This window comes from Oncorhynchus gorbuscha, linkage group LG06, assembly GCF_021184085.1.
Source record: "Oncorhynchus gorbuscha isolate QuinsamMale2020 ecotype Even-year linkage group LG06, OgorEven_v1.0, whole genome shotgun sequence".
NCBI lineage: Eukaryota > Metazoa > Chordata > Actinopteri > Salmoniformes > Salmonidae > Oncorhynchus > Oncorhynchus gorbuscha.
The window spans coordinates 11,244,308-11,267,272 of NC_060178.1; the positions used below are offsets into that span (position 1 = coordinate 11,244,308).

The 22,965-nt window shown below is 45.1% G+C and overlaps 1 pseudogene; it reads right to left on the minus strand.

Annotated features, from left to right (window-relative positions):
* Positions 1 to 314: 314 nt before the first annotated feature.
* Positions 315 to 22,604, minus strand: LOC124037525 (annotated as a pseudogene).
* Positions 22,605 to 22,965: the final 361 nt, after the last annotated feature.

The following is a 22,965-nucleotide window of genomic DNA, read 5'->3' on the forward strand; positions in this document are numbered from 1 at the left end:
ACAGCTGTTGCCTAGTCTCTGGTCATTCCACATGCAGACAGCTGTTAGTCTCTGGTCATTCCACATGCAGACAGCTGTTGGTTGTTGTTCTTGGAACTCTATGACAATGGTGGATTACCGGTTGTGACATCATAAAGTGACAAGAGTTTTGGCCCCAAAATCTTAGTAAAGATGGAGGCTGGGAAACACATTGGTTGTGCACCCAAACAGTACACTGTTTCCTATAGTACACTACTTTTGAGTAGTGCACTAAGGGAACAGGGTGCCATTTAGAATGAATCTTAACACAAAGGAACACCGGAGAAAAGCATACGCCATGTTTTATAAACTTTTTATTTTAACACAAGGAATATAAAGTTAGCATTTGAATCCCTTTTAAAACAGCATAGTACATGTTCATTAATATTATCCAGAAATCATACAAAAAGTTGAGTGAAACTACAGAGCACATTAAAATACTGTGCAAAGTTATCATAGAACAGTTCTGAATATTATACAGGTGCAAAGTAGCAGGAGTTCATGGCAATTCACTGCTCAACATCCCTGATCATGTAAAACTGGGGGAGTTTCACACTGAAAACTAAAAAAAAAGGCACCACGGTTAAAGTCTGAACAAGGCATAAAGAGAGCCACGGCCCTCACAGACCAACCCCCATACAAACAGTCAAACCCCCATACAAACACAGTCAAACCCCCATACAAACACAGTCAAACCCCCATATAAACAGTCAGAAATAGTTGTGCTCGTTGTACAAAGAGGCAATCTTGCACAATACATACAATCTTTGGTATCTGCAATACAATGTATGAGCTGTAAGCCAACAGCGTGTACAGTCAGCTTATTATTGTCACTCGTTCAGAGCTCCATACAAGGACTTCAATGTGCCAGAGTCCCTCTTGTTGGACCAAAACCAACATGAACTGGATGAGAAAGAGAAAAGAATGTACTTTTGTTTCCCTCCATCAAATCCATAAAACAACCTTACAAGATTGCGGTTGGACAACTTAAAACTAGGAAACAAAACAAATCCACAAAAACAACCACACACAAAAAAGACAACAACTCAGCTCAAGACAAGACAAACGGAGGCTGGAGAGAGTTCCTTACATGGGCTAAGGTCTGAAACGTGTACAAGCCATCAACTGACTATCCGGGTTCTTGATTCCTCCCTCTGGAAGCTCATTGGAAGGGGTTCGAGGGGTGGGACCTTTGAGCCCGTCCTCCAATGATCTTAGAGAGGTGTTAAGGAAATTAGGAATCAAGGACAGGAGGGATTAAGATTATCACTTGTACACTTTTCAGCCACAGCGTATAAACAAAACTTCGTAAAGTGCCTGAAGATCTAGCTTGCTTTTACGTACATAAAAATATATTTGAGATTCTTATCACCAATTAATTTTTGTTTACATAGAAAAATAACTATTCCCGGTGCCGAGAACAAAGACCTTTTCCTTTCATTTATTTTGTTCCTGTCACTGTGGCCAGTTACCACTTCATTCAGAGAGACTTGCTAAATTTACATCAATATGGACTCCGTGACACACAAAAATAGTGAAATTTCAACAACATTATCAAATGCAGCATTGCCCAACCCTCTAAATCAGTCTTCCTCAGACGTTTCACATGGTTTTAACCCTAAAATGGCACACCTGACACCATTAGTCAACTAATGGAATCAGGTGTGCCAGATTATGGCTGAAACTAAACAATGTGGGGGGGGGCTGATCAACACAGACACAGTCCAGGGTAGTTGAATGGAAGTTCTATGGTCAGCTTCTAGTCTCCATTCGTTGCTATGGAGTTGGTTTTACTCGCTCTTCAGCCTGTCACTCTTCCCGTTGCTCTGGCTGGCCAGTTCCCTCAGCTTCCTCCTCTTCAGGTATCCGGTGCGTTGGGCTCGGTTCATCCTGGCCCCGAAGTAGATGACCAAGTTAATAGGCACCAGGACAGTGGTCAGCCAGCCCTGAAGACAACAGAGGACCAGGTTAATAGCCACCAGGACAGTGGTCAGCCAGCCCAGTGGCAAGAGGTTAGTTAGCACTCAGTGTGGACTATACAGAACATTAAGAACACCTGCTCTTTCCATGACAGACTGACCAGGTGAATCCAGATGAAAGTTATGATCCCTTATTGATGTCACCTCTTAAATCTTCAAAAATCAGTGTAGATGAAGGAGAGACAGATTGTTAAGTCTTGAGACGGAATGTGTATGTGTGCCATTCAGAGGGTGAATAGGCAAGACAAAAATATTTAAGTGTCTTTTTCCAAGGGGTATGGTAGTAGGTGCCAGGCACACCGGTTTGAGTCCAGAACTGCAACGCTGCTGGGTTTCACGCTCAGTTTCCCTGTGTGTATCAAGAATGGTCCACCACTCAAAGAACATCCAGCCAACTTGACAACTGTGAGAAGCAGTGGAGTCAACATGGACCAGCATCCCTGTGGAACGCTTTGGACACCTTGTAGAGTCCATGCCCCAATAAATTGAGACTGTTCTGAGGGCAAAAAATGGAGGTGCAACTCAATGTGTTTAATGTTTAGTACACTCAGTGCATACGGAAAGTATTCAGACCCCTTGGCTTTTTCCACATTGTTACGTTACAGCCTTATTCTAAAATGGATTAAATAGTTTCCCCCCCGCAATGTCACAACTAAAAACAGGTTAGACAATTCTGTAAATGTATAATAAAAATAATTTTAAAAAAAAACACATTTACATAAGTATTCAGACCCTTTATTCAGTACTTTGTTGAAGCACCTTTGGCAGCAATTACAGCCTGGAGTCTTCTTGGGTAGGACACGACAAGCTTGGCACACCTGTATTTAGAGAGTTTCTCACATTCTTCTCTGCAGATCATCTCAAGCTCTGTCAGGTTGGATGGAGAGCGACACTGAACAGCTATTGGGTTCAAGTCCGGGCTCTGGCTGGGCCACTCTGACATTCAGATACTTGTCCCAAAGCCACTCCTGCGTCATCTTGTCTTGGCTGTGTGCCATTGTCTTGTTGGAAGGTGACACTTCATTCCATTCTGAGGTCCTGAGCGGTCTGGAGCATCAAGGATCTCTGTACTTTTCTCCGGTCATCTTTGCCTCAATCCTGACTAGTCTCCCAGTCCCTGAATAACATCCCCACAGCATAATGCTGCCTCCCCCATGCTTCACCGTAGGGATAGTGCCAGGTTTCCTCCAGATGTGGCACTTGCCATTCAGGCCAAAGAGTTCAATCTTGATTTCATTAGATAATCTTGTTTCTCATGGGCTGAGAGACCTTTAGGTGCCTTTTGGCACACTCAAAAGGCCATGACAGCCCGCTTGATTGAAGCGTGGCTTCTGTCTGGCCACTCTACGACAAAGGCCTGATTGGTGAAGTGCTGCAGAGATGGTTGTCCTTCTGAAAGTTTCTCCCATCTCCACAGAGGAACTCTGGAGCTCTGTCAGTGACCAAGGCCCTTTTCCCCCCGATTGCTCAGTTTGTCTGGGCGGCCAGCTCTAGGAAGAGTCTTGGTGGTTCCAAACTTCTTCCATTTAAGAATGGAGGCCACTGTGTTCTTGGGGACCTTCAATGCTGCAGATATATTTTGAAACCCTTCCTAAGATCTGTGCCTCGAAACAATCCTGTCTTGGAGCTCGATAGACAACTCATTTTGACCTCATAGCCTGGTTTTTGCTCTGACATGCACTGTCAACTGTGGGACCTTATACAGACAGGTGTGTGCCTTTCCAAGTCATGTCCAATCAATTGAATTTACCACAGGCGGACTCCAATCACGTTGTAGAAACATCAAGGATGATCAATGATGATCAATGAAAACAGGATGCACCTGAGCTCAATTTAAAGTCTCATAGCAAAGGGTCTGAATACTTATGTAAATAAGGTATGGGTTTATTTTTTTATAAATGTTTAAAAAAAAAAAAAAAAATTCAATCACTCGTTTTCACTTTGTCATTATGGAGTATTTGTGTGGATGAGAATAAGACATTTAAATACATTTTAGAATAAGGCTACAACTTAACAAAATGTGGAAAAAGTCAAGGGGTCTGAATACTTCAAATGCACTGTACACAGAGGGTGCATTCATTATTCAGTGACGTGAAACAAAATACTTCTACATGACAAACAGATTATATCAGCTCAGAACGTTCTGCACCGTACAGAAACTGGGAAGGACTACCTCGACTTGTCCAAAAATAAAATAAGAAACTAAGGGAGATTTGGGGGGGGGGCAGGCCGTACCATTACAGCGTGGGGGAAGTAGCCGTTGGTCTGGCCCTGCAGTCCGATGGTGTTCAGCTCCGCGGCCACATAGCGCTCAGGGGTGGGCTTGTCCAGGGTGGGCTTCTTGATACGGGTCATCTTGGTGGCCACAAAGAAGGGCAGTACACTCTAGAAAACAAAATATGCAAGAGAGAGAAAGTTTAGCTGAAAATTAAAATGTATATACAGCTACAGTATCCACGTTAAAGACACGACTTGAGACCTGTTGAGTTAGTGTTTCCCAATCTGGGACCTGGGAACCCAAAGGGGTACACATTTAGAATAGTTGAATCAAGTGTATGAGTGCTAAGGCAAAAACAATACAAACGTTGGGTCCTCAGGACCAGGATTTGATTGAGTTGTGGAACTGTAGAACTGTAAGATGTAGCCATAGCTAGCTTTGTAGAACTGTAAGGTGTAGCCATATCTAGTTTTGTAGAACTGTACGGTGTAGCCATAGCTAGTTTTGTAGAACTGTAAGATGTAGCCATAGCTAGCTTTGTAGAACTGTACAGTGTAGCCATATCTAGTTTTGTAGAACTGTACAGTGTAGCCATATCTAGTTTTGTAGAACTGTAAGGTGTAGCCTGTCGTGGAAATTTCCTCTATTTACCAAATCATGAGCAAACACACACGTCAGAATTAGTTATCACAAAGTCCATCTTTAATTATATGAGCTCTATCACAACCCTGTGACTCAGATCAATTCAGTGTCTATCACATTGCAACTGAGATCCTTTACAGCAAAGACACACATAGCCAGACAGCATAGGAATAATTTAGCGTTCAGCTTTGTCTCCTAAACTATGTTTCTTTTCTCAAACTCAGAACCATAAACCAATCCTCCATATCAACAGGCATACATCAAATCCATCCCATCTTGACAAGATCAGAGACACATTGACTGGCACAGACATTGTGGAGCCAAGAGATACACGCTTGACCTCTCCCCTCTCTCCGGCCCAAGCAACTTAGTCTTGACATAGAACAGATACTGCAACCCCGCCACAGTATTATACAAAAATAACATTCTGATGAGAAGTACCTTACCAACTAATTCTGATTATTCTCCAACAAGCCATAGCTAGCTTTGTAGAACTGTACGGTGTGGCCATAGCTAGCTTTGTAGAACTGTACGGTGTGGCCATAGCTAGCTTTGTAGAACTGTACGGTGTGGCCATAGCTAACTTTGTGGAACTGACGGAGAATAAGTCCGGAAATAAGTAGCGAACAGAGTCATGTTTAGTATGCAAACGTTTGTGGAACTGGTGCAGAACGGAGAATAAGTCCGGAAATAAGTAGCGAACAGAGTCATGTTTAGTATGCAAACGTTGCAGAACGTGGTGCAAACGTTGCAGAACGTGGTGCAAACGTTGCAGAACATGGTGCAAACGTTGCAGATAGAAATTCCATGAATAGAGCTGATCCCTTATCCTATTCTACCTGCTAGAGAGGCATGTTTGTTCTACATAACACAATTGTACCTGAAAGTTGCCCAACGTGGTGTCCTGCTGTAAGTGGCCCAGGTAAACAGGAAGAGTTCCTACCTGGACAATGATTCCCTTGGCCTTGTACTCCTCCTGAAGTCCACGAGAGAAGAAGTCCACAAAAGCCTAAAAGGTACCAAGAGATATTATCATCATCATCATCATCATCTACAGACCTTCTACGCCATCAAAAGGAACATGAAACGCAACATCCCAATTAGTATGAGATTTAAAAAATAAAAAAAAAAAAAAATAAAGTTTTTATTACTTCAAATCAGTTAATGAACAGGTCCACTCACCAACCAAGAATTCACGAAATGGGACAAACACCCAATTGAGACTCTACATGCAGAATTCTGCAAAAATATACTTTTTGTGTACAATGCAAAACCCCAAACGATGCAGAGCAGAATTAGGCCAATACCCACTAGTTATCTACATCCAGAAAAGAGCTGTTCAATTCTACATCCACCTAAAAGAAAGTGATCCACACATTCCACCACAAAATCCTCACCTACAGAGAGATTAACCTAGAGAAGAGTCCCCTCAGCCAGCTGGTTCTGGGGCTCTGTTCACAAACAGAGCTAGCTTTGTAGGACAGAAACAAATTTAGACCAAACCAAATTTTGAGAAAGCAAAAATAACTGTTTGACACGGGAAAGTATCAATAATAAAAAAAAGAGCTAATTGGAATGTTATCTGTCCCTAAACAGAGAGTACAGTGGCAGAATACCTGACCATAGACTGACCCCAAATTAAGAAAATCCTTGTCTACAGACTCACCTAACCTCGCTGTCTTCGAGAGCCACGTCTGCCTGTGTCCACTGCCCACAAAATGAGGTACAAACTGAGCTACACCTCCTAACCTGCCAAATGTATGACCACAATAGAGACACATATTTCCCCACAGAACACAAACCCATAAAGACTTTGAAAACAAATCAAAACATTGATCATCCCATATCTGTTAGGCAAAATGCCAGTGTGACATCACAGTAGTAAGATGTGGCCCGTTGCCATGACAAAAGGCTAACCAGAGGAGCACAAACATTGTAAATACAACCAATATCTGTATTTATTTTCCCTTTCATACTTTAACACTGTACATGGCCAATAATATAGCATTTGAAATGTCTATATTCTTTTAAAACTGAGTGTAAATGTTATAATTTGCTTTGTAAACATACGTTTCCCCATGCCAATAAATCCCTTTGAATATGAGAGAGAGCGCCCCCTACTGAACTACAGCTGGAGAACCAAAAGGTTTCGCTATATGTAACAAGTCCTACTATGGAACATTTTATAAACACGTGTTGTATCTGTCGGTCTGCGGGTGGTGCAGGTCTGTATATAGAGGTCTATGAGTGGCCCTTGCCTTGGAAGAGGAGTATACAGTGAGGAGTGGGACAGGGTACATGCCACTAGCAGAAGAGATGTTGAGGACCACACCTTTGGACCTGAAACACACAAAACAAAAGGGGATGAGAGGACTTCTCTTGTTCTGCTATGGCGCGCTGGAAGGTGCCGTGGTCTGTTTGTCTGAGTACAAGCAGACTAGTTCCACTGTAAACTGCCACACACAGTAATCAAAGTCACTGTGTGGGTTGCCATGGCAGTCGCTTGCTGACGTAGTTTGTGCCCCTGTTGCTGCAGTGATGTAGTGAAAATTGAGTTGGTTGGCCCCTCACCTTTCCATTGGCCCAGAGATCCCATGTGATTCGTCCGAGCCAATCCGAGGGCGCACTTTGTGTGAATTGAAAAACAGCTGGTCAGAATGGGGAACAAAGAAAGAGGGCTAGAAAGAAGGAGGGGAGGCGCAGCTGGGTGGTGGGGGAGCTGGGAGAAGGGGAAGGCGCAGCCGCAGCTGGGAGGAGGAGCTGTGTATTAGTGTATCCTCTGGATAACACCCTTGGTCTCCTGTTCTAAACATATCAAGCCCGTCTTCATATCATGGTCTTTCTACTAGAGCACATTTAGGCTTTTCTGATGTAGATTCCAGCATTGGAATAGCCTGTGTGCCACAGCCCATTTCTGCCCTCTTGCAAACTCTTTATGGAAATAGAGTGACAAGGAGTGGAATGATCGCTCAGACTAGCACCCACACTAGCATTAGAGGGAGGTGGGTGAAAAATCAACCACTCAGGTTGACAAAGGATTTTATTTAGAATTTATAGTTATGGTGAAGCACCGCATTGTCATGACAAGAATTTGACTGAGACGTAAAACTCCATAAAGAACTGCCTCAGACTACCTAGTTTGGCACTAAGGCAAATAAAAACTGAATGTACGTTTCTTTATGAAATGTGGCAACAGCACTTCTAAAAAAGGAAACCAACTCACCTCTGAACCATTGTGGGCAGGACAAGACGGGTCATCTGAAAAGGCAAAAGTCAACTCCTGAGCAACAGGTCAACGATCTGACAGAACAGGTCAGGAATCAGTGGCTGCAGCATATACAGTACCATATAAATAAAACACGTGGGACACTACAGATCACACTTTATGCAAATATTCAATTTCCAGACAAAATTGATTGGACAAGAAAGTTGTCTCAAAAAAAAAAAAAGTAATTTAAAGTTATACAGGACCAGCGATGAACTTTAGATCCCACTACAGATTTACCCCAGTTGCATTATGGGAGATGTATGGCACACTGGTACATTTCAGTCACATGAGGCAGGGCAAGAGAGAAAGAGATTAAGGGTAAGAAAGGGTAGTCTATGGGTGAACAATGACAGTGTAGTTCACCGATGCTCTGGGAACCTGCAGGTAGCACAGCAGCAACAGCGAAGGAGAAGAGGAAAGAATGGGTGGGTGAAGAGGACGAGAGAAAGATGGACGCCCGTCTACATGCCGTCCGTGCCAGTGATACCAGCGTGTCGCCAATACGTCGTCTTACCGCTGAAAACCCTGAACTTTGCCTCAGAGACAAAGTGCACAGCGTCACTGATAAAAAAATATACTAGATGATATATCTATGGTATACATATACACTCAGAACTGCTCCAGAAACAAGAGAACTCTTACCTGGCAAACAGAGGTCATGTTGACATTGATCATGTTGGTGATGAACTAGAATGTAGAAGAAAAACGTTAGTTTAAGTGTAAAAACTCCTCTCAAACTTGAATAAATGCAAACAGTTTTCAAAGTGGTTCTGAAGAGCCAAAACAGGTTCCAGTTGTGGACTACGTCATTAACTATGAGTTACCAATTTTGCAAATAGTGTGATATGTTACGAATTTGTTGTGCTTAAGATCCCAGATTGAATCTTTAAATCATTCCGAAGGCAAACAGTCTTAGTTTATTTTCTACAGCTAAAGTAACACTAGGAACCTTCTGGCACTCAACTGTTTTTTTAAATACTCACGTTGTCCAGGTCAGGAATATGCAGGAAGTATTCAGGGTAGGGATAGGAGATTCCAACATTGTTCACTGTTGAATAATTGTTTTTATTTAAAAGCAGACGAGACCATAGTTATTGGCAATAAAGAAATTAAAAACTGCTGCTGTTACACTTGAAAGCCAGGGGGCAGCAGGACCTTATGAGAGCAAGGTGTTCATAAAAAGTGCACACAACCACACCTTAAACTGGAAGAGCAAGCCGAGCAGCACATGTACTTATGGGCTCTCACACAAAGAACAATGGTCTTGTCTGAAAGTGACAATCACACAGCAAGAATGTGGACTGGCGGAGAGTGACATCTGAAAACTAATCAACTCTGTAGGTACATCCTAAGGCATACTAGTAGGCGGTTCATTCTGAATGACCACACTCAAGAGGAACAGATTTTTAGGGTCACAACTCCAGGACTGACTGAATCTGATTTTCTAAGGAGTCAAAGTACAGTCCACGGACCAGTGGCACGACCAGACGGTCAAATCAAATGCATGTCACATACACATGGTCAGCAGATGTTAATGGTCACATACACATGGTTAGCAGATGTTAATGGTCACATACACATGGTTAGCAGATGTTAATGGTCACATACACATGGTTAGCAGATGTTAATGGTCACATACACATGGTTAGCAGATGTTAATGGTCACATACACATGGTTAGCAAATGTTAATGGTCACATACACATGGTTAGCAGATGTTAATGCGAGTGTAGCGAAATGCTTGTGCTTCTAGATCCGACAACGCAGTAATAACCAACGAGTAATCTAACAACTCCAAAACTACTACCTTATTACACACACACAAGTGTAAAGGGATAAAGAATATGTACATAAAGATATATGATTGAGTGATGGTACAGAACGGCATAGGCAAGATGCAGTAGATGGTATAGAGTACAGTATATACACATATGAGATGAGTAATGTAGGGTATGTAAACAAAGTGGCATAGTTTAAAGTGGCTAGTGATACATTTATTACATAAAGATGCAGTAGATAGAGTACAGTAATATATATATAATGAGATGAGTAATGTAGGGTATGTAAACATTATATGAAGTAGCCGGCGGTCCGCGGACCAGAGGCACGGCGGTCCGCGGACCAGAGGCACGGCGGTCCACGGACCAGAGGCACGGCGGTCCGCGGACCAGAGGCACGGCGGTCCGCGGACCAGAGGCACGTGTTGTTAAACAAGTGTAAACATGCATGCCAACATTGTCAGTATGTGCTGCTGGGTAATGTTTTTTTTTTATATATATTTTTTTAACTGACACGTTTACCTCGGTACAACAAACAAAATGCGCAATGTCAAAAGTGTGCGTAAGAGTCGTTTACCTGTGTAGATTATGAGACCGTTGTCAGTATGTGGTTTGTGAGGATCTTTTGTGAAACAGATGAGAATGTGGTGTTGAAGTTGTGGTACACAGAGCGAGGCTGACCAGGCAGAAGGAACACCTACCCAACACTCCGATCTCCAGGCCTGCCAGTCCAGCTTGGATCTTGGGGTAGATGTCCGACAGACCAAAGTCCACAGCGATGGTCTTGGTCTCCACCTTGTATTGCTCCTCTATAAACAGGAGGAAAACACTTGATGTTAACGGTGGGACATGAATACAATATTATATTAATGATGAGCAGTACATATAGGAGGATTTATATGGTTGTCTGGCTGTTTCAATGCTTTCCTAATCAGCTATAGTTTTAGTGCAGACAGGAGGCAGCAAAGCTAACTTCACGTTCTAATGTTATGTAGAGACAACCTGAAAAAAAAAAAAAATCATCAAGTAGTCTCCACTTCCTATGGCCTACATGCTCACACATTCATACGTTATCCTCAGTCAGCCCATTCACCGACTGCACTAAGCACGTTCCATGTCCCATCCATGATCCCTCTTTCAACAACAGAAATTCCATTTAAAAAAATTATTAAATCAGTATGAAAATACACAACTTTACCGACTCAAACAGGAGTGGGCGATTTATACAAACTAAAAACCCTCCTTTCTCTCTGCTCCTTTAACACTCTTGCCACAATTAGAATGTAGAACACTTGTTTGTCTGATGTGCACCCTGGTAAGATACGAGATAAAAATTCAGGGGGATGTGCCAGTCACAGAGAGGGATATTTCTGAACACAGCCAGGAGTCACCACTGCTGGATAAGGGGTGACATTTTAGTACAAGCCTTGGACAGATACCCTACATGGCCAAAGGTATGCGGACACGTGCTCGTCAAACATTCATTCAAAAAATCATGGGCATTAATATAGAGTTGGTCCCTCCTTTGCTGCTGTAACAGCCTCCATTGTTCTGGGAAGGCGTTCCACTAGATGTTGGAATATTGCGGCGGGGACTCGTTTCCACTTCAGTCATAAGAGCATTAGTGAGGTCAGGAACTGATGTTGGGCGATTAGGCCTGGCTTGCAGTCGGCGTTCCAATTCATCCCAAAGGTGTTCGATGGGGTTGAGGTCAGAGCTCTGTGCAGGCCAGTCAAGTTCTTCCACACCGATCGACAAACCATTTCTGTATGGACCTTGCTTTGTGCACAGGGGCATTGTCATGATTGTAACAGGAAAGGGCTGTCTAGAATTTCATTGTATGCTGTAGCATTAAGATTTCCCTTCACTGGAACTAAGGTGCCCAAACCATGGAAAAACAGCCGCAGACCATTGTTCCTCCTCCACCAAACTTTACAGTAGGCACTATGCAGTCGGGAAGGTAGTGTTCTCCTGGCATCCGCTAAACCCAGATTAGTCAGTCGGACTGCCAGATAGTGAAGCGTGATTCATCACTCCAGAGAACGCGTTTCCACTGCTCCAGAGTCCAACGGCAGTGAGCTTTACACCAATTCCGCTTGGCATTGCACATGGTGATCTTAGGCTTCTGTGTGGCTGCTCGGCCATGGAAATCCATTTCATGAATCACCCGACGAACAATTATTGTGCCGATGTTGCTGCGAGGCAGTTTGGAACTTGGTAGTGAGTGTTGTAACCGAGGAGACTATTTTGTTACGCGCTACAGCACTCACCGGTGATGTTTGGGGAGCTTGTTTGGTCTATCACTTAGCAGGCTGAGCGGTTGTATCTCCTAGACATTCTCACTTCACAATAACAGCACTTACAGTTGACCGGGGAAGCTCTAGCAGGGCCTCCTGATGGTGCCATGTTGAAAGTCACTGAACTCTTCAGTACGAGCCATTCCACTGCCGATGTTTGTGTATGGTGATTACATGGCTGTGTGCTCGATTCTATACATCTGTCAGCGATGGGTGTGGCTGAAACAGCTGAATCCACTCATTTGAAAGGGTGTCCACATACTTGGACACGTAGTGTACAATGCAGGCATGCCCACGCGGACATCATCTTCCCACACACCGTGCCCTCAACCCGACAGCTTTCCATGACGATCCGAAGAGATTCCGGGCTTCCACCCGAAGAGATTCCAGGCTTCCACCCGAAGAGATTCCAGGCTTCCACCCGAAGAGATTCCAGGCTTCCACCCGAAGAGATTCCAGGCTTCCACCCGAAGAGATTCCAGGCTTCCACCCGAAGAGATTCCAGGCTTCCACCCGAAGAGATTCCAGGCTTCCACCCGAAGAGATTCCAGGCTTCCACCCCAGAAAGAGATTCCAGGCTTCCACCCGAAGAGATTCCAGGCTTCCACCCGAAGAGATTCCAGGCTTCCACCCGAAGAGATTCCAGGCTTCCACCCGAAGAGATTCCAGGCTTCCACCCGAAGAGATTCCAGGCTTCCACCCGAAGAGATTCCAGGCTTCCACCCGAAGAGATTCCAGGCTTCCACAGACAGGAGTGTGTCTCCATATTATACATCCCCATGTTATATACAGTTCCTGTAGTGATGTACAGGCTAGCCTTTAGTAAAGGCTGGGGAATCTTTTTAAACTGGCATCCCATCTTAAATGTCAGCAGACCTGGTGCGCGCACACACACACAATACTCCAAATCAAATTCTCTTGGTTACATACACATGGTTAGCAGATGTTAATGCAAGTATAATGAAATGCTTGTGCTTCTAGTTCAGAAAGTGCAGTAATATTTATCACACACACACACACACACACCTAAAGGGATGGAATAAGAATATGTACATATAAATATATGGATGACCGAGCAGCATAGGCAAGATACAGGAGATGGTAAAATACAGTATATACACATCTACATATACACACATGAGATGAGTAATGCAAGATATGTAAACATTATTAAAGTGACATTATTAAAGTGAATATAGTGATCCAACCATTAGCATTGGGATGACTGCCAGACCGTCAGAAAGAGGTGCACACACACCCTCTTCATCCACACACACCCTCTTCATCCACACACACCCTCTTCATCCACACACACCCTCTTCATCCACACACACCCTCTTCATCCACTATACTCTGCCTTGTTCATCCACACACATTTCCCTCTTCATCCAAAGTGGGTGGGGTTATATCCTTCCTCCTCATCCACATGGGGCACACCCTCCCCTCCTCCACACACATTTATGCTGCAAGTTTATGTGGGGCTAGGGTCAGTTTGTTTATCCAGCTTGTCCTGGGAGCGACTGATGAGCATCATGGCAAATCCTTTTCCAGCAAGCTGAGGGGCGAGAAGACGAGGTATACCTGAACACCACCACTCCAGTATACCTGAACACCACCACTCCAGTATACCTGAACACCACCACTCCAGTATACCTGAACACCACCACCCCAGTATACCTGAACACCACCAGGACTACCAGATGGCTACCTGAACACCACCTGTGCTGCTGCAGTTTCATGTTCTGCCTTAACACCACCACTGGTCATTTATAACATTTGAACACCACCACTCCAGTTATAATCCGGCACACCACCACTCCAGTATACCGGTTCCACCACTTCCAGGTTTTGGCCTGAACACCACCACTCCAGTTTGCTGTTTGGGGTTTTACCTGAACACCACCACTTTGAGATATACCTGAACACCACTACTAAATAAATTTGATTTGATTTGACACCACCACTCCAGTATACCTGAACACCACCACTCCAGTATACCTGAACACCACCACTCCAGTATACCTGAACACCACCACTCCAGTTTACCTGAACACCACCACTCCAGTATACCTGAACACAGTCACACCAGTTACTGAACATGAATCCACAGACTCAATCAAGCTCTCCACGGGGCCAACTACTACCCTCTTCATCCACCTCTTCACACCCTCTTCATCTCATCCACACACACCCTCCTCATCCACACACACCCTCCTCATCCACACACACTTACCAAGTCTTGACTGGAGAGCTGTCGCATGGGCCGACCAAGTACCACATCTTGACTGGGAGAGAGAGACCTGAAGCCACAGGCCAGTATACCAACTACCACGGCTTGACTGGGAGACAGACCACTCCAGCACGGGCCACCAACTACCACGGCTTGACTGGGAGAGAGAGAACTGAACACACCACTCCAGTATACCAACTACACACGGTTGACTGGGAGAATGAGAGACTCAATCGCACGGGCCGGCCAACTACCACGGCTTGACTGGGAGAGAGAGAACTGTCGCATGGGCCGGCCAACTACCACATCTTGACTGGGAGAGAGAGAACTGTAGCACAGGCCGGCCAACTACCACGGCTTGACTGGGAGAGAGAGAACTGTCGCACGGGCCGGCCAACTACCACGGCTTGACTGGGAGAGAGAGAACTGTCGCACAGGCCGGCCAACTACCACGACTTGACTGGGAGAGAGACCTGTAGCACAGGCCGGCCAACTACCACGGCTTGACTGGGAGAGAGAGAACTGTAGCACGGGCCGGCCAACTACCACGGCTTGACTGGGAGAGAGAGAACTGTAGCACGGGCCACCAACTACCACATCTTGACTGGGAGAGAGACCTGTAGCACGGGCCGGCCAACTACCACGTCTTGACTGGGAGAGACCTGTAGCACGGGCCGACCAACTACTAAGTCTGGGCTTTTACTACTACTCCAAAACACATGGCCCAATGACAAGGGTTCTCCGGCTCAACATGGAACTGTGTGTGTGTGTGTGTGTGTGTGTGGAACTGAGTAGAAGCCTGGGAACCAGTGCTCGTGTGTTTTTCTATGGATGAAATGAAATAATGGGCCCATGCAGGAAACTCACCTTCTCTGCATAGACTTTCCCGATTCCGTCTGTGGCTCCAGTCACAACTGGAGATAAAAAAAGAGAAAATGGGGAGAAGTCAGGACAGAGAGGCCGGTAGACAGAGAGGCCGGTAGACAGAGAGGCCGGTAGACAGAGAGGCCGGTACAGGTTCTCAAAACATTTCAGCCTGGTGCCAAATCACTATACACCACACTTCAAACTGTATGGACTGCTAACATATAGTGGGGAATATATGACATAACCAATATATTGGGGGTCTAACATACTGAACAAAAATCAACACCACATGCAACTATTGCTATTATTTTACTGACTTGAAGGTCATAATGATATTGGTCAAATGAACTGAATTAGTTAGGTCCTAATCTATGGATTTCACAAGACTGGGCAGGGGTGCAGCCATGGGTGGGCCTGGGAGGGCATAGGCCCACCCACTAGGGAGCCAGACCCAACCAGTCAAAGGTTTTCCCCACAAAAGTGCTTTATTACAGATGGAAATACGCCTCAGTTTCATCAGCCGTCCGGGTGGCTGGTCTCAGATGATCCCGTAGGTGAAGAAGCCGGATGTGAAGGTCCTGGGCTGGCATGGTTACATGTGGTCGTGAGGCTGGTTGGACATACTACCAAATTCTCAAATTGTGTTGGGCGGCGGCTTATGGCAGAGAAATTAACATTAAATTCTCTGGCAACCGCTCCGGTGGACATTCCTGCATGCCAGTTGAACGCTCCCTTAAAAAGTTGAGACATCGGTGGCATTGTGTTGCGCAACAAAACTGCACATTAGTGGCCTTATTGTCTCCAGCACAAGGTGCACCTGGGTAATGATCATGCTGTTTAATCAGCTTCTTGATATGTCACACCTGTTAGGTGGATGGATTATCTTGGCAAAGGAGAAATACTCACTAACAGGGATGTTAGCAAATTTGTGCACAACATTTTAGAGAAATAAGCATATGGAAAATGTCTGAAATCTCTTATTTCAGCTCATGAAACATGTGACCAACATGTTATATTTTTGTTCAGTTTACATTAGCATGAAGTGTCCTCATGCAGTTCCTGTCAAGGCTTTCAAAAGAAACTCATTGCAGAGAAAATTCCTTTATCTTAGCTAAATCGTGACGCCATAATTTCTGGTCGGACTGCTTTTCGGATGATCAAAACAGCAACACTGGAGCAACAGAGTTTCCACAGCACTGGAGCCTTCACAGGTGACTGGAGCCTTCACAGGTGACTGGAGCCTTCACAGGTGACTGGAGCCTTCACAGGTGACTGGAGCCTTCACAGGTGACTGGAGCCTTCACAGGTGACTGGAGCCTTCACAGGTGACTGGAGCCTTCACAGGTGACTGGAGCCTTCACAGGTGACTGGAGCCTTCACAGGTGACTGGATGGCAATCGGTTTAAATAGAACATCTGTGTCAACAGCAAATCAGTCAAGGAGACACACCCAACAACGTTATTAATCCACATGACAACGCACAAACGTGGAACTGAAAGAAAATAAACTAGTATAAATTCTACAACGTTATCAATAAGCTACGCTGACTCATTTTAAAACAAGGCCTCTTGACAAATGGTCTTTACAGTTGGCTGAAGAGAAATGGTCTATTAACCACTTGTTTATAACGAAGACTAAAGACAGTGGAGCCCAAGCAGGATAGATGGATGTACAAGGAGTCCGGACTGATGTTCTAGTGACTTTCTCTGCTCTCCTTGTCAGGAGGGAGCACTGCTATTTTTAGACAGCTTCTGCCCTTCACCCCCTAGTCCCTGCCTGACTAACACACACCTCTCACTACCCAAAGCCATCAGATGCAGGATGTTCAGGGTGGGAAGTGGGTACCAATGCTTCCCATCACCCCACCCCAAAACCATCATGCACCATGAGTAGCACTGCAGCAGAGGAACCAACCCACAGATGATGAAAGATTCATGCAGGCAGTAGCCATTATTATCTAGCACCGAGCTGGAGAAGGGGGGGGGGGGTGATGACGAACAAGAAGCACAAGAGGGAGGGAGAGCAGGGATCCTAGGGGTGGCTAAAAATAGAAAGAGAGCAGAATAATGAGAAGAGGGAGAGGGAAAGTGAACAAAAAAGGAGGGAGAGCACAGCACAGAGTGAAAAGAGAAGCAGATTCCCTGGCCATCTTAAGAATTAAAACACTCCTGGGCAAAAAAGCATCAATGGGCAACTTGACTGCATCACATCAGGTTGACAAAAAATAAATAAATAAAAAGTGGAGTCTGAGGGATGTAGAGGGTATTCACAAGATGAAGAGGAGGGTATTCACAAGATGGAGAAGAAGAGTATTCACAAGATGGAGAAGAGGGTATTCACAAGATGGAGAAGAGGGTATTCACAAGATGGAGAAGAGGGTATTCACAAGATGGAGAAGAAGAGGGTATTCACAAGATGGAGAAGAAGAGGGTATTCACAAGATGGAGGAGAAGAGGGTATTCACAAGATGGAGGAGAAGAGGGTATTCACAAGATGGAGATTGTGTTTTTCTCTATGTTAACAGATCAGTCCATCCCTCTACAGGAAAAACAGACAGAGAGAGAGAGACAATTCAGGGCTCCCTGAAATGCTGCAACATATTGATCCCATGTCTCAACGTATAGGGTGCAAATCAGTGTGTGTGGAATGATGTTACATTTCAGATGTACTTTTATCATGTAAAATGGTGGGCCGCGTTTGCCCCGGATCCAATAGAGTAAGGACTGCAACAAACCTGGACAGTTTAATCTCAATCTCTTCCTTCAAAAGACGCAAATCATGGAAACTTACTGACAGCTGTGGCTGCTTTGCGCGATGTATTGTTGTCTCCATCTTCTTGCACTTTGTGCTGATTGTCTGTGCCCAAAAATGTTTGTACCCTGTGTTGCTACCATGTTGTGTTGCTACCATGCTGTGTTGTCATCTTAGGTCTCTTTATATTGTGTTGTCTCTTGCCGTGGTGTGTTTAGTCCTATATTTTTTATTTAAAGTATTTTTTATTTTTTATCCCAGCCCCCGTATGAGGCCTTTTGGTAGGCAATCATTTTAAATAAGAATTTGTTCTTAACTAGTTAAATAAAAGGTTAAATTAATTTAAAATATACCTAAGTAGCACACTAGAGGGAATAGGAGCCATTTCAGATCCATTCGTAACCTGCTATAGGGAATAGGGGCCATTTCAGATCCATTCATAACCTGCTATAGGGAATAGGGGCCATTTCAGATCCATTCATAACCTGCTATAGGGAATCGGAGTCATTTCTGATCCATTCATAAACTGCTATAGGGAATAGGGGCCATTTCAGATCCATTCATAAGCTGCTATAGGGAATAGGGGCCATTTCAGATCCATTCATAAGCTGCTATAGGGAATAGGGGCCATTTCAGATCCATTCTTAGACTGCCCCATTGTGTTGTACTCTTGTGAAATGGAATAAAACAATGAAAAAGATGCTGGAAAATCATTCATTCAACAATTCCACTCGTCGACCCAGAAAGGAACATTGTGTCCAAACTTCTCATTGCTAACACACACACACACACACACACACACACACACACACACACAGAAGAATGGTTAATTCCCTTCACGCGAGGCGAGAGTTACGGCGGTGACAATCCTCACAGAAAGGGGCTACGCAAGCAGCCGTGAGTGATATCACAGCAGCTGACGCTTCTCTACTGGGAGGACAGAAACAATGACAACCAATGTGGGGGAGGGGTTACTGTGTGTGGATCCATAGAGCCCTTTTTAAGTGTTGAATTGAAATGTAGAACGACTCATTGGCACGAATGTTTCACTCCCATCTGATCTACCTTCAAGATACAGAAAATTATCCTAAATGCCATTTTGGCTCAATGATGCCCCGAGCGGGTAGGGCATCCATTGCACTCAGCGCAGAGTGCTGCACATCACGTAACAGAGGTAGCTGCTGTATATCGACGTTCCCCCCCCCCAGCGGAGTTGCCCCTGCCGCAACAAGCTGAGCTCTTCCCTCCACAGACCCTTATGGCTACCCAGACCCCTTATGGCTACCCAGTCGCATCAAGCAAACTATCGTGTCTGCACTCAGCAATGCATTCTCCCTAACGGAAGAGACATAGCCTCCTATTGCAGCACAGTTCATGGCTGTATACAATATAGCCCTGTAGCAAATAAAAAATGGGTACCAAACTACAAGTGGATCCCTGTCTCTGTGAGGAGAAGCAAGCCTCTCTCCTCATTACATAAACTGTCCCACCCCTCTTCCTCCTATCAACAATCCACCCCCTCCCAAGAGAGGAGTGTGTGGTGGGGAGGGTGAGGGCTGCAGTAGAAGAGCCAACGTGCCCTCCATCCACCACCACCCTCTCAGACACACGCTGCTTTAAATAGCAGGAGAAAGTCACATGGGCAAACAAACAGAAGAAAAAAATACTGCAGAGCAAAATCATCTGAGAGAAAATACATCTTATTAAAGTCTACTTCAGAGCCCAGGACCAAAAATAACATCTATATTTAGGTCACAAATATATAAAAATCAATAGTTTATTTTTCTTCACATCTCAACTTCCCTCTCGGGGAGGGGGTGGGGTTTGGAGAGAGGAAACTTTAGGGCAACTTGTTGCTTTCTAACCCCCCCCATTGATGCCTAGTTAGTGCATTGAAAGATAACTTATTAAAGATTGACATCACTAAATAGGAGAGAGAAAGATGAAAAGGAAAGAAAGAGGAAATGATTTTAAAAAAATATCAAGAGCAGGATGGAGAGATGAGAGATGATGCTGGACAGAGAAGAGTGGAGGAGAGGAATGCTGGTGGGGGGAGCTTGAAATGAGGAGCTGCAGCATTCTTTACCCGGAGCATGTTCGTCACATGAACTGCAACGCCTCTCTCTCGCACAACTCTTTCAAACACACACACACCACTAGGGGGAAGCACATTCACAAGCATAGATGGAGCTGCAGACCATTCCTGAGTAACAGACACACTGGGGATACATTTCATTCCCATATGTGCATGTTCTTTACAATGAATGAAACGCTGCTCTAAACCCCCCCCCCCCCCATGTCTCCAACCCCCAATCCACCTGAGTCTCCACCCCCACCACTCTACCTATGTCTCCAACCCCCAATCCACCTATGTCTCCCCCCACACCTGCGTCTCCACCCTCACCAGTCTACTCTACCTATGTCTCCAACCCCTCTACTAGCGTCTCCACACCCACCACTACCCCCTCCGGTGTCTCTACCCCCTTCCGGTGTCTCCACCCACACCCCCTCCACCCGCATCACCACTCTACCCGCAGTTCCAACCCCTCTGCCCACGTCGCCACACCCACCACCACTACCAGCGTCTCCCCCACACCTGCATCTCCACCCCCACCAGTCTACTCTACCTAGGTCTCCAACCCCCAATCCACCACCACTACCCCCCCCCACCGGTGTCTCCACACCCCCACCACTACCCCCACTGGCGTCTCCACACCCACTACCCCCACTGGCGTCTCCACACCCACTACCCCCACTGGCGTCTCCACACCCACTACCCCCCACCACTACCCCCACTGGCGTCTCCACACCCACTACCCCCCCACCCCTCCGGTGTGTCCACACCCACCACTCTACCTGCGTCTCCAACACATCTCCACCCACCCACCCCTCCACTTGGCCCACGTCTCCACCCCCTACTAGAGTCTTCACTCCACCCACCTGCCCCCCCCCAAAAAAACGAATTAAATGAATTATCAATCATATTAATGTCACCTGTTGTACAGTGAGGTAGGCTAGTGGCCGCCTGCCAAACCTCAATGTGTAACAATCAATGTGGAGATTGACTACATACCTATTATAAATGGTTACTTCATACCTATTATAAATGGTTACTTACGAACGTCCACGCAACATGAGAATGATTTTCTGAATCTATGACAAGGCAATAACCGATTACAGAGCTGGAGCGCAGACAAACCCGAACCCTGAGGCATAGAAACCGAGAGTAGATCAAACTATGTCCATTATATCAACGTGACACGTGTCCGATTCCTTAAACGCACATGGCATTAATTTTGTATTAAATTAAAATATAATTCCAAACCCAGACCTTTTTTTTTTTTTTTTTTGACAAACGTGCGTCATGATGCAGAGAAAGATGTGGCCGCTTTGCATATGTGAACATCTAAGATAAAACCTATCCGGATGCTATGGAGTGCGCGCTGGGCCAATTGCGCAGCAAGACGAAAACGCGCTTCTCCTCCAGACGCAGTAGTAATTCTCGAAAGAGGAGACTGGATAACTGGGTCAAGCTAGGCCAAAGCTATGCCAAAGAGACTAGTCTCCGCATTATGCAAAGACACGATTCTTAAAATGTCTACACAGCGAAGACAAACTTCTAAATTACCAAAACTGCGACAGAAAGCCCTAGTTTTAAACACACAAAAATAATTGAAACAAGAAAACTGTCTGGATACGAATTAGACCAAATACAGTCAGAGGCAAAGAAACTAATAATCAAAGATTATGGTAACCTAACGATGTCAACATTAGGAATCTATATTTATAGAATTGGGCAGGTTATTCCTACAGCAAGTGGATGGGCATTTGTTGCCCAGTGTGCCGCTGGATGAATGCTCACCCACAACACATGACTGATCTCTGAATGAGTGCACAACCTGCGCAAATTGGTTTGTGGTTCATCTGTACTGGACATCTTTTGTCGATTCTAAAGGAGGGCGAAAAACGCTGGTTTGGGTTCTGGAACATCAGTCAGAGGTGCTGAAGTGCGGGTGTTGCGCACACACATTTAGCCAACAAGCATGATCTTGTTAACCAGTTAGTGCGTTTACTCGATAACCCTGTTACACAACTCAACTTTCTAATGTCGCTGATACGTCAAAAATGATGAATACAGTTTTTGGGGGGAATTGCAAAGTTTCCCTGAAATATCCCAATGTTGACATTTTATTGTCGAGTTCAGGGCTTACTGAACAGCATTCGTGACTTGGGTTTTTTCGTAAGGAATTCGTGACCAACTCACCTGCCCATTTGCCCAATTTCGGAGAGAGCAACTGTCCATTTCCCAAGACCCAAATCCGAAAACCCTGGAGGAGTCGGTGGAGCACCCATAAAGACAGTGAGGCCACTGTGAATGTCCCGACCCAGAAGAGCGGCGTCTCGGTCATATGAAGCATGTGGTCCAACTTCAACGAATGCATGACAGCTGCTTTTCAGTGACTGTGTGGAGACCTCAAATTTAGGCAACGTGCTCCAATTTCAAGACACACCGTGAGTCCCTTTATAAGGTGGTTGTAGCGTCACACTCCCACAACTCCCTCAACACTCGTCTATCCAGATTTAAGCACACGCCCACCACCTACTCTACGGCTGCCTGCCAACCCACCTCCACTCCTGATTGGCTACAACAGCTGTCTACCAATAGAAACGGCCCACACTTTGGTGGATTTACATGTCAATCACGAAGAATCTATTTCCATTCATGCAATTTTGTGTATGAAGGAGGGGGGGTCACATGTAGCTCCTAAGTGAGGAGCGATTGGGCGCACATTACGGCAACTTCTTTTCCGAGCCTTTTATTGGCTCTCGTCGAACAGGTTTTTCAGTTTGTCAGGGTTATGAAACCCTCCAAATCCACGCGTTCAAAAAAACAACTGTCCACACCACTTTATGAATG